Raw genomic sequence first — 15,657 nt, forward strand, 5'->3', positions numbered from 1 at the left:
TGCACTTGCAGACCACTCGCAGAACTACATGCACTTTCAGACCACTCGCAGAACTACGTGCACTCGCAGACCACTCGCAGAACTACGTGCACTCGCAGACCACTCGCAGAACTACGTGCACTCGCAGAACTACACGCACTCTCAGGCCACTCGCAGAACTATGTGCACTCACAACCTACCTGCACTCGCAGACCTACGTGCACTGTCAGACCACTCGCAGACCTATGTGCACTCGGAGAACTATGTGCACTCGCAGACCACTCACAGAACTACATGCCCTTGCAGACCACTCACAGAACTACGTGCACTTACAATACACAAGTATACAGTACAATATACACAAGTACTAATGATCCACACACACTACTCAGACAACACTCAGGTACTCACAACACTCAGGTACTCACACTACACAGGTACTATGACCCCTGTTATAACCTCCTGTTTTAAACTCTGGTTTTTAACTCGCCACTTAGACCAGTTCCACTAACTCTGGTTTTAACTCACCACTTACACCAGTTCCACTTGGACAGAGTTCCAGCAGACTCAAAGATAGGCAGACTCACAATGAGTACTACACAAGGTCATATAGGCCTCAAGCACATTGACCAATTAACCACTCCCCATAAATAGGAAGGCTGAAGGAGGATAATGCACTGGAAGCTTCTTGTTTACAGTAATAGCTTTGCTTTTATGGAGGATTGGCAGAACATATCTTTACAGCATGTCTTTATCATGAAACAGGAAGACGGAACATACAAGTACACAGTGAGGAAAGCAAACACTCTCATTACATTACCATAGAATACACATTATTACACTGCAGTGCCACCTACTGGTATAGCTAGGTATAATGCATACAGTATTGTTCACAGTCTAAAGCAACTTTACATTACTTGCTGTTGTTCTTGGGGTATTGTTTATAGAATTTTGAGGGAAATAATGAATTGAATCCATTTTGGAATAAGGCTGTAACATAACAATATGTGGAAAAAGTGAAGTGCTGTGAATACTTTCCGGATGCACAGTATCTAGCCGTGGCCATCTTGAGTAAGGGCAGGTGTGGCATTTACTTTCTGGTATCCAACTGCCACCTAGCTCAGACATGTAGGCAGGAGGGTGTGCTTAGCTGAGAAAACCCATCCTCCCTTCTTTGCATGTACTGTATGACATAATTTGAATAGACATGGAAACTGGAAAGTAATTGAAAAAATGTGAAAAAAAAAAGTTTAAAACAAGTAAATATAAAAAAACCTTCCTATCTATTTACCAATGCTAGCAGCATAAGGATTAAAAAATTAGTCAATGTTGACAGCGTGAAGTTCTGCTTGAACAAGATATGTTTTTATCAGCAGCAGACACTCAGTCACAGGAAGCTGGTCACCAGTTCAGCCTTTCCAATTTTGGAATTGCAAAGCTGTAGCATTTCCAGCCAGTCTTACTATGAATTTATTCCTCTAGCCAGAAGATCACTTATTTTACTTATGTAGCAGTGCACTGACCCCCGAAGGAGCTGCTGGTTTGATTTGGGCTTACCGTTACCTCACCTGCTTGCTTCTCCGTCTTGGGGATCCTGTGGTAAATGGCCCAAAGAATGTTGAAACTGACACTGAATCCTCTTTTGGGTTATTTAGAACAAACAAAGTCTCCTAATGGAGGGTAGAGGGTTAGCGGCGAGTTCAGGCACTTAAATTGCAAGGTGAAAGTATTGAGAGAATCCAGAGAATAAAACTGCTTCACAACTGGATTCAACAACCCCCGGGTAGACCTCTCTCACTAGGCCTAGCAGCCGGTGGGATGCTCGGTAAGGTCTCTGCCACAGACTTGTGAGATACACTTGAGCATTACTGAGGAATAAATTTAAAGAACTGACATACGGTACCAGTTTCTCTCAGCCGATCTGGCGATACCATATGAATGTTGATCCAGGTTGTGTCCTTCAACTAAGCCTCCAGGCTCCTTCAGAGAAACCAGCCTTGCGCACAGTCTTTTTCTGAAAGAGTCCTCCCCTGGGGTTCTTCAGTTGCTGGGCCTCTCCCTTCAGATGAGATGGCACCAGACGATCCCTGGATCAGTAGACTCCGAAATTTGCTCGGGCCTATCCCTTCAGTTGCGTCGTCTCGGGCCAGCCAGCCCTGAGACACAGGATGCATAGTTCCGCACCCCAGGCCAGGAGGGCCATGGGGCTGGGTCAGGAGGGCCACCAGAACCAAACAGGCAAAAAAATAATCCCCCGCTAACATGGCATCGATACCTTAAATACCACCCCCCAGAATGCACAGAAGGAAAACACTCCCACTGGGCTGGTTCCGAGAGATAAGTGGCATTCAATGCATCCAGCTAGACTGCATTTTTACTCTTGCCTGCGGTGACAGCGACACCTGCTGTCAAGGAGAACCCAGTGCAACCCAGCTGGACTGGTACTGAAACCAGAAATTTAGAGAAATAATCCTGAAGCCCAACTGTGGCTTCAGGCTACTTAACTTTTCAAAAACAATAGCGCCTGCTTGTCAGGAGCCAGTGCTACCCTTATTTTACTCCTTGTTTCAATTAAGACTTCCAACTAATGTCATGATATCCATCCATCCATATCCATCTCTCTTTTTGATACAAAAACTGACATTGACCTCCTTCCCTATTGCGGAGGTTGTACATATGATCCAATTGCATTATGTTACACTTCAATTACACACCCTGTTACAATCATTCACATGCAAATGTGTTATTGTGCATTACACAATGTGCAATTTAATATACAGATCTTGGATATAGGAGGTGTTCACTTCTTATGTCCAGTGTTATTGTTTATTCAAGGAATGGTTTGAACAGCATCAAATTAAAGGGTCACAGCGCCTAGAGGCGATTCAGTTCGCGTTGTGCGCTATACAAGTATTTCATTCATTCATTCATTCAAAGGGTAACTAAAGGTTTGTTTTTTGTTCCTTTAAAGGATTGGGGGCACTCTGTGTTTTTGCATCCTCCTCTTCTGGGGCCCCTCAGCAACACTCCTGGCTCCTCCTGTTCTTGAGTGCCCTGTTGGAGAGCCGCCCTCCCTCGGGGCAGTAGTGTGGGCTTGCTTCTGTGCCCTGCTGCTGCATCTATTGACACAGACAGCAGGACTATGCCCCACCCCTGCATCATTGGATTTGATTGACAGCAGTGGGAGCCAATGGCTGCGCTGCTATCAGTCTATCCAATCAGGGCCGGAGACACTGGCTGTAGCTGGTGTGCTCGTCCCCGCCTCTGGAAAGACCGGGTTCATTTAAGTAAAAGGGGGGCTGCTGAATGACACAAGGTTTTTCACCTTAATGTATAGAATGCATTAAGGTGAAAAACCATGAGGATTTACAACCCCTTTAAGGTTATGATTAACCCCTAGTAAAGTTCAGAGGGGGGTATCTACTGTGCTAGTGCTTTGGGATTACATGACAAGGTAGCCAGATACCTTACTACGCCAATCCATACATGTGCACCCCTTTTATACGTTATTCTATAAATAATGACACAGACACCTGCTGGATGTAAATGGCCTTTTAGGCCTTTATTTTAACAATAAACCAAACTAAACTTTTTTTATTTAAAACTTCTGTAAACCATTTTATTTTACCATCTATTTTCTTATAACCAAAACCAGCTCATCAGATAAACAGTTGTTGATCCCTGACGACCCCATTTCTTCTTGAGCCTGTAATCCCAACTTTTTATGCCTCGGGGACTTACCATTTTACCACAGACCCCCAACTTATTAGCCCGTCAGTCTGGCCAGCCGCCAGACCACCCCGGAAGGACTCCATACCTATGATGGGTCCTAACTTTTCCAAAACCTCATCTTGAACAGTATAACTTGTATAACAGCCGCCACACCTGCAAAGCCCTGCCAATACCATCCTCCAGACCCAAAGCCCACAGGTCGATCCCGACCGGGTTAAGGTGGACACCATCCCCCCGTAAATACCTCCACGTATCCACTTCCAACTCCCAATGCCTCACTACAATACCACCATTACGAGCCACAAACCTCCCCACCTCTTTGTTCACTTTTATCCTTGTCTTATTAATCTTCTCCCAAGACCAGGCCCCCCTCCAAGACATGCGGGCCACAATATCGGACCACACAATAATCATGTCCGGGAAGGCAGTACGAAGCCTGAGGAAGTCCCATTGTATGTCCTTAATAATGTTGCGTATTGGCCTGACGACCAAATCATTACCTCCCAAATGGAGGACCAGTACGTCCGGTGCCCGATCCAGGCCCACATAACGATGGACCTCCGGCATCACTTTGTGCCACATCATTCCCGGAATGCCAATCCAACGAACTCGGCCTTCCTCCCTTGACAGTCTGAGTTGCCTGCCATCCGGCCGGACATCCGCCCGTCTAGCCCCCCAGAACACAAAAGAATGTCCCAAAATCCAAATGAGACATCCCGGCTCTGAGATGACATAACCAAAAATGAACCAACACAACCCAAAGAATATCCAAAACATATAGGCGACCGACCTAAGGAACCATATTCCTACCCTTTTTACAAAAGGAGCGGCCTAACATAGAGCAGATATCTCCGAGACTCCCACCTCCCAATTTGCTTAATAACTTCCTCCGGCAAGGCCCATTTAGCTGCCTCCGTGGCCGCCCCTATCCTGAAGGAATGAGCAGCATAATCTCCTGGAGATAAACCCCCGCTCTGCAAACACTTCCTCAACACTGCCGTAAATTGGAACCGCGAAAGGCACGAACCATCTTCATGCATGAATAAAACCCCGTCCCGTTCCGGGCGAACCTCCAAATAAACCCTTAAAGCCTCTACCAGACAAAAACTAGGGTCTGCCCCCCGAAACAACTCTACCCGTACCCCTCTACCTAACTGATCTGTTTTGGACTTCCTGACCAAAATTACCACAGAAGAAGGGGCCGAGTAAACGTCCCCCCTCCCCAAACCCCCCGGAGCTCTTTTGGAAGGTGACACCAATTCCCCTATCCGAAACGCCCCAAAAAATGCCACCAAGAAAGCAGCTCGGAAAAGTTTTTGTTCAAAAACCAGAGAACACACTTCCCCGATGTGGCTCAACAAAATGCCCAAAACTTCAAAAGAAATCGGGCGCTGAGAGTCCCTTTTCGCCGCCCCTTTTCTAAAACCCCTCAACGCCTTTCTAACTAGAAAATTAGTCACATCCACCAACCCCTTACATTGAAACCAAAAGGCCAAAGCCGTCATTTTCTTGCTGACTGCCGACCCAGACACCCCGGACACATAGTTATAACAGATAAAACCTAACACCCATATCAGCAGCTCTGCGGGGCCCTCCGACCCCCCAACCTCACCCAACCAGTTCGACCATTCTCTCCACACTGCCTGATAAGCCGCTCGAGTACCTTCACTCAACGACTGCTGAATCAGTCCTCCGATGATTCCAACGCAATCCCTCACATCTCTGGAGGGCACGGGTCCCCGCGTCTGTTTGCGTCCGGCATCAGTCTGCGAAAGTCCTCCCACTGGAAACGAGCATCCGCCAACTTATTCTTAATCCCAGGGATATGCACCGCATAAAAAAACGCATTAATCCGTAAACAACTGAGCACCAACCTCCTTAACAACCTAACCACCGGGGGCGAGGAGGCCGAAACATTATTTATGGCCACCACCACCCCCATGTTGTCACAATTGAATCGCACTTTTTTATCCCGGAGCTTGTCCCCCCACAATTCCACAGCCAGAACTATGGGAAAAAGTTCCAGTAATGCCAGGTTTTTTAAGAACCCCGCCTCCCTCCAAGATTCCGGCCATGGTTCAGCACTCCATTGCCCCTGGCAATAAGCTCCATAACTCGTCGAACCTGCCACGTCAGTAAACAACTCCAAATCAGCGTTGCTGACCGGTCCCTCCTGCACTATCGCTCTCCCATTAAACTCAGCCAGGAACACCCCCCACACTCCCAGATTGTCCCGTAACTCTCTGGACAACCGAACAAAGTGAGTGGGCACCTTCACCCCTGCTGTGGCCACCGCCAGCCTCCTGCAAAAAATCCGCCCCATGGGCATGATCCTGCAAGCAAAATTCAATTTGCCCAGGAGCGATTGCAATTCCTTCAGTGGGCACCTTCACCCCTGCTGTGGCCACCGCCAGCCTCCTGCAAAAAATCCGCCCCATGGGCATGATCCTGCAAGCAAAATTCAATTTGCCCAGGAGCGATTGCAATTCCTTCAACCTGAGATTGCATTTTCCTCACGCTGCGCCCACCTCCTGCCTCAGTGCCACCACCTTCTCCTCAGGCAACCTACATTCCATGGCCATGGAATCAATCGTGATTCCCAAAAACACTATCTCCGACCTGGGACCCTCTGCCTTCTCCATCAAGAAGGGAACCCCAAACCATTCTGCCAGATGCTGAGATGTCCCAAGCAGTATCCCGCAGCCGTGGGATCCTGGCGGCCCCACACACAGGAAGTCATCCAGGTAATGGATGACCGAGTTGACCCTAGCCATCTCCCGCACAGCCCATTCAAAAAACGAACTGAACATCTCAAAAAGTGCACACGAGATAGAACATCCCATGGGCAAGCAGCGATCAACAAAATAAGATCCCTGCCAGCAACAACCCAACAAGCGCATACTCCCTGGGTGCACCGGCAACAACCGAAACACCGCCTCCACATCCATTCTTGCCAAAAGAGCCCCCCTTCCATACTTTCTCACTCACGCAATTGCCGCATCAAATGACGTATAAGTAACCGCACAAGCTTGCAGGTCAATACCGTCATTTACTGACCCGCCCCTGGGGTAAGACAGGTGGTGAATCATCCTCAATTGCCCCGGTTCCTTCTTCGGAACCACTCCCAAAGGCGAGACCACCAGATCCGCCATCGGAGGGGTAAGGAACGGGCCGGCCATCCGGCCCAGGGCCACCTCCTTAGCCAGTTTTGCTGACACCAGTTGTTCATGCATTAAAGCCGACTTTAAATTTTTTGCCAGCGGGGGAACCTCCCTCAACGCACTCGGAATCCGAAACCCTTCCCTAAAACCAGCCTCCAACAACCCCGCCGCCACACGATCAGGATACCTACTTAGGAAAGGAAGCATCCTTTCCAGCCTCACCAGCGTCATCCCTTTTTCCAGCGAAATCCCCAGTACGACCTTTTCCTTGCCTGAAACAACGCGCGAAGGAGTGCCCTCCACTGCATACCGAACACTCGTACTTGTAGCGACAGGTGTTTCCAAACTTGCATGTCCCTTCATTAAACTGCCAGCAAACCCCTTTCTTTTTTGGGGCCAGCGATCCTGCTGAGGCGGTGCCGTCGGCCACCCCTGGAAAAAACTGTCCTGGGGCCCTGGATGAAGTCATCAACTTCATCCACAGGCTGATGTCCTTGTGGTCCCATCTAATAGTCGGGCGCACCGCTTTCCGTTGACGAAACTGTTCGTCATATCGGAGCCAGGCCAAGCCCCCATAAACCCTGTGCGCCTCACTAATGGCCTCCAAGTAACAGAATAATGCCAAACAATTCTCTGGCTCCTTTTCCCCATTCACGCTAGCTAAAATCGCAAGCGCTTGCAGCCAATTCGCAAACGTGCGTGGAATAAGCCTATACCTCCTCCTCTCCTCCTCTTCTTTTTTGCTCTCATCCGGCTTGACCCTGTCTAAATTAAACTTCTCTAACGGCAACAACGAGAAGATTTCCACAAACTCGTCCTTCCAAATCTTCTCCCTCACCTCCTTCTTCAAAGGCGCTCCTAACGGTCCCTCGAAGCACACGTAAACTTCGCTCCTCGCCGCATCCGCCAGGCGAATCTTCTCAGCATCCTTATCCTTGTCCACCGCAGCACCACCTGATCACTCGCCGTCCTTACACTCCTCCGCCTCCTTCTCCGTCTGCGTCTCCGCTGACACCCCACCCCCCGACAACCCCTTCCCGGCAGAAACTACTGTCCCCCTCCCCTCCCGAGCCGCGGAAGGTGGCCCCACCCACGGGTTAATCGGGGCGGCCGGCGGCGCAGCAACTCTTTTAGCGCCGCCAATATCTCACCGCCCCCCGCTACACCCGCTGATCCCCCCCATCCCTGCCCCCCCCACTAACCCCAGCGGTCAACCCCCCCACAGACCCCAATGACTTACCGGGCTGCTGTAGGCTGGGAGGCCCTCCAGCCGCTGTCCCCACTGCCACCGGCGACGCACACTCGTCTTCTTGCAGCTCCCCCTCTTCAATGCTGCTGTCTTCTGAACTCGTATGGCCCCTCGGGGGCCTCCGCGCTGGTGTGCCAGACTGCCCAGGCCACCCCCGACCGTTTCTTCTATTAGATGCATGGCGGCCACCATGTTCTTTGTTTACAACGACCTCACTTCCAGTTCGCGCCGACGTCATCTCCGCTGACGTCATCAGCGTGCGCCGCACTGCTCGAGTGCGGGCTGCTCCTCCTCTGGCCCTCCCTCCCAGGCACAGAAACATGCCCGGAGGCGTGGCCACCCGACTGCCGCTCTGCACTCACTGCTGGGCCCCCCTGGAGGCTAAGATGGCGCTCTCAAGTGGCAGGCCGCCGGCCGCCTCAGAGACAAGGCCGGCGCCCGAGGACCCCACTCTCCCCCGTCAAGCAGCCCCCCGACTAGAGCATCGCCAGGGGGAACCACTGGAACCACCACCGATTGCGCGGTCCTAGAGGTGGCCTGAGACCTGTCCCGGTAAGTGACCCCCTCCCTCTGGGACTCTGCCGTGGACGGGGATTGCTTCCAGGCCCCCCGCTAGCCGACTGAGGTGTCTGCTTGGCAAGGGGACCTGAAGGGGCCCAACTGGGGCTCCCAAGCCGGCGTTGAGTCCGGGGGACAATGTCAGGGCTAAGGAGCACAGGGGGCCGTGACCTCCTTGCCCGTGTCGGGGGTACCCCATCTGTGGAAGGTCCCTGCCCTACCCCCTGAAGGGTGGCCGCAATTTGGCTTTGCAACCAGTCTGCGCCATGCTGTTCAGCAGCCGACCTAAGCTGTTCCCAAAGGTGCTCTAACCCACTCATCTTTTCCAGGGAGCTGATCTTGAACGTTCCTCCTGACCTGCTGCTCCAGACTGCTGACCTTCCTACACTCACGTGCCTTCACATCAACTCTACTCCACCCCCTCTTACTCCATCCTCCAATCAGGTAAGCCTTGTAACTTTCTTTTTTTTTTTTTTTTTTTTAACAATCTTTTTATTAAAGGTTTCGTAGATTGACATTCCACATAAACATATACATCACAGTGAAACCATATAAGGATTACATATCTCATACAGATTCGTAAAAGTGTAAATCATGAGATACCAAGATAAAAAAAAAAAAACAGTAATGTCTTCTCTTATAGTAATGTTGCATCCCAATGGGCGGGTTGATAGACAATCATATAAATACAACAAATGGGTGAGACAAAGGCAGAATTTCAGACAAGTCACAACAGAATTATCAGATATATTCAAGAAACAGTGTGATGACGTCTCCTAAATTTGTCCCATAATGCCCATTTTCGAAGAAAGGATTTTAATCTGTTTTCCTGAAACGCTACAGTTTTTTCATATTCACCCCTCCAGCACATGTTCGATCCCACCCCCGCATATTTCGCTACTATGTAAGGAGTCCTGTACCATCTAAGTCGTAACTTATGTGCCCCTTCCCTAAAGTTGGAGCAACGGGTGGAGCTATAACTACCTTTAATAGCTCTCACCCATTGGTCCGGGGAGATGGTGATATGTAATTCCTCTTCCCATTTGGCCAGCTGATTAAACACTTCAAAATGCATTTTGCCATGTAAGAGATTGTATATGGCCATAATACCTTTTTGGTGTGCAGATGCGGGTTGCCACAGTTCCCAAATACATTCCGGGATGCTAAAGAACCCTGTATGTTCTCTAGGAATCATGCTAGTCAGTCTGGCGAAAGTCAGGTATTCAGTTTTAGGAATGCCCTGAGTAGCCATCAAATTCCCAAATGTCCGTATGCGACCCTGTGTAAAAAGTTGGTGGGTAAAACAGAGTCCATAGTTTGCCCAATGTGTTACTTGTAAGTCCGGGGTAAGAAAGGACAAGGCCGAAAGGGGAACAGGGAGATGTTTAAGATCGATATTGGATGGATGGTGGTTACGTAAATAAGCCCAGGCCTGCAATGTAGCATTTATAATGGGATGATGTTTATGTGCTTTAGGATCACCTATCAGTGTAGCATATAGGAGCCCCGGGAGATCCCCCTGCTGAGTTTGTTCTAGCTCACATACATACCACCGTTTCTTTTCCGGTGCATGGAACCAGACTCTAAGTTGGTCCAGAATAGCCGCCATATGATAATCTCTTAGCTCCGGAACTCCCATTCCTCCCACCTGTCTGTGCTTAACTAGAACTTTGAGACTGCATCGAGCAGGCCTCCCTTCCCATAGATACCTGCTCAGTTGGCGCTGTAACGTTGCGTAAAAAGAGACTGGCAGCACAATTGGAAGTGTTCTGAAAAGATACAGGAGTTTAGGCAGTAAAAACATCTTATATGCGGCTAGCCTGCCGGACCAGGAAAGGTAAAACTTTTTAAATCTAGACAATTCCCCCTCAAAGCTTGACGGGATAGATTCAAAGTTGCATCTATAAAGTTGAGATAGGGAGCTGGTTAATCTGATACCCAAGTACTGGATGGATTCAGATGCCCATATGTAAGGTAGAGAGAGCGTAATTCGGTTTTGCACATCCGAAGGAATATTGATGCCCAAAATGCTGGACTTAGTGGCATTAATTTTGTAATAAGAAATCTCATTAAAGGTCTCCAAAACGTCATACACCGCTTTCAGGGATTCCTCCGGATCGGCAAGAGACAGAATCACATCGTCTGCATATAGAGTGATAGGGTGCCTCGTCAGACCAGAGAAAATACCTCTTATATTCGGATGGGTCCTAATCCCTTCCGCCAATGGCTCCATCACCAGGGCAAAGATCAGGGGTGACAAAGGGCACCCCTGCCTTGTGCCATTGGTAATATAGAACTGTTCAGAGAAAAGGCCTTCTGTGAATACATGTGCTGACGGTGTGGAGTACAGTGCAGAAATGGCAGAAAGGACCGGGCCCGAAAAGCCAAACTTCGACAGAACCGCCGAGAGGTACCCCCAATGGACTCTGTCAAAAGCTTTTTCGGCGTCCAGCGAGAGGAGGACCGCTGTCCCCCCCCCCCCTGGACGCCGAGTGGATCAAATTCAACACCCTCCTGGTGGCATCCGGGGCCTGCCTCCCAGCCACAAACCCTGCCTGGTCGGGCTGTACCAATTGAGGCAGAATCCCAGACAGCCTATTAGCCAGAATCTTGGCATATATCTTCAGGTCCACATTTAATAAAGATATGGGCCTGAAGTTCTGAACCTTATCTGGATCCTTTCCTGGCTTAGGCAATGTTACTATAGTAGCTGATAGCATCTCGGATGGAAAGGAAGCCGAGGAGGCAGCTGCATGGAACACCCTCTGCATGTAGGTAGATAAGATATTAGAGAAAGTCCTATAATATTCAGAGGAGTAGCCATCTGGACCGGGCGATTTATTTTTAGGGAGAGCGTCTATAGTTTTTTGTATTTCAGCTAACGAAAATGGGGCATTTAATTGCTCTAAGTGTAATGGTTGTAATTTCGGGAGGTTAAGTGTCTGGAGAAAACGCTCTATAGCGTAAGGTGTGGGCTGTACAGCGGAGGGATCTTCTTTTAAGTTGTATAGGCTACTATAGTACCAGCCAAAAGCATCCACTATTTCTTTAGGATTAGTAAGCCTAGATCCGTTTCTGGATGTACTATGTAAGGTATTCTTTGTTTAAGTACTTTGTCTTTAAGCTGCATGGCCAAGAGCTTCCCTGCTTTATTGCGACGAGTATAGCAATTAGCTTTGAGTTTATGAATGTTCTTGGCATGTTGGGCTACCAGTAGTGTACGTAGGTCAGTGCGAGCTTTAGTAAGTTTGCTACTTGTGGAGCAGGAAGGGGTAGCTTTATTCACGATTTCTAAATCATGTATTTCTTTCAAAAGGCTATCCAGACGCTGCCTCCTCCTCCTATTCACTCCCGCGCTGATCTTAATCAGCAGACCCCTAATACAAGCCTTGTGAGTATTCCATAAGATAAACGGGTCTATATTCTCAACATCATTAGTCATAAAAAATTCCTGCAGTGCGGTTACAACCTCCTGTACCACCTCTGGATCTTTAAACAGCTGGGAGTCACACCTCCACCGGTTTGCCCGGGTAGAGAAGGCGCCACCCCCAACCGTCATTGATACTGGTGCGTGATCCGTCCATGAAATGGTACCGATCTCTGAACCAGATACACGTTGTAATAAAAATGTATCAACTAGAAACATGTCAATCCTAGAATAGGACATATGAACCTGAGAAAAAAAAGAAAAGTCTCGTTCAGTGGAGTGTTGACATCTCCAAACATCATATAAGCCAGCCGTTCCTATGAATTTTTCAATCTCAGGCCTGCAGGAGAGCCTCGGGGAGGGATTAGATACGTCTAATATTTTATCTAGGACTGCATTTAGGCCCCCACATAAAATAATATGCCCTTTAGCTGTCTTTTGTATTCTCCTCCATAGCTTGTTAAGAAAATGCACCTGTCGGGCATTGGGAGCATAAGTGTTGATTATAGTGTAAGCAACATTATTAATTTTGCAGTTGAGAATCAAATACCTCCCCTCTTTATCTTGTTGATGGGAAATATACTTATAAACAACTGATTGCTTAATGAGGATCGCTACTCCCCTTTTTTTTGTTGAGGCATTGCTTAAAAATATCGTGGGGAAATGTTTGTTGGTCAATTTAGGATGGTTACCTTCTTTAAAGTGGGTCTCCTGCAGGCAGAGGACATCACATCGCAACCGCTTGGTCTCTTTCCATAACATATGGCGTTTTTGCGGGCTGTTTAGGCCATTAACATTTAAAGAAGATAACTTGAATGCCATGACCGGGAGCTTGTGTCGTCTCCAAAAGTGGAGAACAACAACTTCTAAGATACAAAAGGAACCTCTATTCACTCCTCTGCTCAACACCCACTAGTCAATCTGGTGCGCACGATAGTGAGCGTATATAGGAAGTCTCGTTTCAAGAAAAAATAAAGGAAAAAAGCAAAAAAAACGTAAACAAAACGATGTTTTGATACGAAGTGCAAGAACCTTCGTATCAAAAAACTTAGAAAAATCAATAATAAAAAAATGTAGGAACTGATTCCTAAGAACCAAGCCAACAGTGGCTAATGAGAACGGGGGGGGGAAACACAAGTCTCAATGCCGATAGGGTCATCCAGGTTGAAGTGCAGTAAATACAAACCAGACACGGCATCCGAGTATTGCCGCTTTAGCTCTCAGGGGTGTCCTTTACTGCTTGATGGACCTGATGATTCCTGGGGGACGACTGATCTGTGTTGATAATGTCCCATTTCCCCAGTAGGTGCAATTCGTCTTCTAGCGTGCTGATGCGATGATCTCTGTCCCCTTTGGTAATAATTAGGGTAGCTGGGTGATTCCATTTGTATGGGATCTTGTGGTTTCTGAGTGCTTTGGTAATAGTCAAAAGATTACGTCTCCGTTGCATAGTGTGAGCCGACAGATCTGCAAAGAACGTAAGTCCCTGGATGCAGTCTGGGGGATGATCTGCTTGCCTTATAGCATACATTAGCTTCTCCTTTACTCTGTAGTAATGTATCCTGGCAATAGTGTCCCTGGGAAGTTTCGCCTGAATGTGTTGTGGCTTAGGCAGCCTATGGATGCGGTCAATAGTTAGTTCCTCTAACGACACATCTGGTAAAATTTCACGCATAATAGTAGTGAGGTGTGCCATCAAGTCTTGGGGCTTAACCGTCTCCGGAATGCCTCTAATTTTTACATTATTCCTTCTCGAGCGGTCTTCCAGGTCCGCCACTTTAGCTTTAAGCCAGGATATGTCCTCATCATGTTCGTTGTGAGCGTCCACCATATTGTTGAACGTATCTGTAAATTCTCCCATCTTGTGTTCAATATGGGAGACCCTGTCCTTGACTGCTTTTACTTCAGATTTGCATTGTGACACTAACTGTAGCATGTCAGTGTGAATTGCTCCTCTCAATGTGACTAACATGTCCTTCAAGATGGAGTCCATAACTGGCTGGTTGTTTGTGGGGAAAGCTGCGATTGCATCTTGAAACTCCAGCGTGTGATCAATAATAGCAGCCGTGTCTCTGTCCTCTCTATCAGCTATCCCTTGTGTCAGCTTAGGCTTAGATTTAGCTGGGCTTTTTGAGCTGGAGGAGGACGGGGATATGGCCTGTGGTGCTTTATGTTTGTGTCTGTGCCTACTCACAGTTTCCCAGCCGTCCTCAGTATCCTCCGTGCAGGCCTTCTCTGCGGCCTGTGGCACACGTGCGCCGGGCGCGCCATCTTGCCTGCCCGTGCGGCCTGGCCGGCCGAAAAAGTCTGTCATTTTCCCGGGCTGAGAGAGCTCCCTCCTCCTACTCGACATGACCGGGCACTTCCCTGGGCCTTCCGAAGTGAGGATCTGCCGCTCGTCCGTGTCTGTCGTCGCTGTAAATGGTGCTGGATGTCCCGTATGGCGAGGAGCTCAGACCTCACGCGTCCATGCTCCTTGCGCGCCGACTCCGCCCCCCCGCCTTGTAACTTTCTTAACCCCTCGTACCATTCCCCTGCGTAAGCCTTGCACCCTGTCATGTATGTCCTACGCTTACGTTGCACTACAGCTACATACATGTCTTTCTAAGCAGTTTCTCAAAAACACAAATAGTCTTTATTTTCTTCAAGGTGAACAAAAACAGTGCTTACAGCAGCAAATATAATTAGGAACAAGAAAACAAAAAGTCCACTTATCTTCAGCATAAATGAAACATAACAATGTATCATTCATGAAACGAATTTACCCATAGGTTAGAAGGTCCAGCCTGAGTGGTTTTTAGCAGCCTCCAGCAGTCCTGCAGCACTCAGACATCTCCTCTCCAATTCCACACTTGCACTAGAAGCTTCCTGTCTTTGAGCCTGGGTTCACACATTTGCGAACACAGACATCGCATGTGATTCACACCCGCATTGCTGTGCCGATCAGATGCGATGTCTTTACAGTGCAAGTTCTGCTTACAGTTTGTATGGCTGAACTTGCATTGGATTCGCACAAAAAAGGTGTAGGGACTTTTTTTTCCACACTGGAATTGGATGGCATGCCATCTGATTCCTTCCCAAATCCACAGTCCACACTGCGATCTGTGAACAGATCTAAGGGTTTCATTAACATTATTTTGACACCCTCAGCGGATCGTAGAGGGCAGTGTGAATTGGCTGTGGGAGAGATGTGATGTGGGAACCGGCACTGAAATCGTGCTGGTCCCAACATCGCAATAATGTGAACCCAGGCTTAAAGAAGATCTCCAACTTTTCCTCCCCAAAACAGATGCATTGTGTAAGTGAATCATTTACATCTACACTGTCAGTTTATGTGTAATTTACCTCCTTTAGCTGTATATAGCAGGTTTCTATGTCTATGATGTCACGCCTTCTGGCTGAAATTCAAAGTGATCTGACTTCCTGTTTCCTTCCTTTGCAAGACCTAATGCTACATCTCCCATGATCCTTTGAGTATCTGTAGTTTCAGAGTGGGCTATGGGACTCACTTGTAGCAGCTGTGGAAGTTGATGCGGGTGGGTCTAAGGGTC

The sequence above is a fragment of the Lithobates pipiens genome, unplaced genomic scaffold (genome assembly GCF_037356315.1).
Source record: "Lithobates pipiens isolate NorthernLeopardFrog02 unplaced genomic scaffold, aLitPip1_a1.2 Scaffold_30, whole genome shotgun sequence".
Taxonomy (NCBI): domain Eukaryota; kingdom Metazoa; phylum Chordata; class Amphibia; order Anura; family Ranidae; genus Lithobates; species Lithobates pipiens.